We start from the raw sequence: 726 nt of genomic DNA, 5'->3' as shown, positions 1-726 counted from the left end.
CATCCCTCTTCCTTTTCATATATTTCTCTAAGTCCCCCGTGCTTCCCCTCCTTTCCCTCTCTGTCTTGAAAAACTTTTCCATCCTTCACCCAATATCACTTATCTGCTCTCTCCGCACTATCTATGCCTCTTTACCGATCCACTCGCCTTGAGAATCTGCCTTTAACCAGTCTCCCAACTCTAGAACAGACTTTCCCTCACTCCCTGCCTTCCCACGTAATTCCCGAGCGCCTACCTCGCCACACTTCCTAACCTCAATCTCACACTTTTCCCTCTCCTATGCCCTACCACCTTCACCCCGCCACACACCCTTATACACCCTTCTCACTCACTTCCTTCTCCTTCACCTCCACTACTCTCTCACATTCACACCGCTTCTATTCTCCTCTCACTCTCACTGCTCTGCTCTCACCCAAAAAAAACACCTCTATATTATAACTGCGCCGGAACCGGAAGCCTGAATCATGCAGTATTTGGTGCGATCGTTCAGTGCACGGATTTCTACAGCTGGTATAAATTTTTCTTCTAGATCCGTTTCGTATTCGCTCGCGTCACTGGCAAAACCAGTATCGTTGGATAACACAGATTCTTCGTCGGAATCTTGATCCATTATCTCCTCAAAATCTACTTCCAAGTTTTCTTCTTCCATTTTTTATTATAAACACACTTCATCTCAAATATTCGCGAACATGTCCGTAAAATCACACGTTTCCAGTATTCTCGGCT

The sequence above is a fragment of the Trachymyrmex cornetzi genome, unplaced genomic scaffold (assembly GCF_001594075.2).
Source record: "Trachymyrmex cornetzi isolate Tcor2-1 unplaced genomic scaffold, Tcor1.1 scaffold1591, whole genome shotgun sequence".
Taxonomy (NCBI): Eukaryota; Metazoa; Arthropoda; class Insecta; order Hymenoptera; family Formicidae; genus Trachymyrmex; species Trachymyrmex cornetzi.
This window is presented reverse-complemented; position numbering follows the sequence as displayed.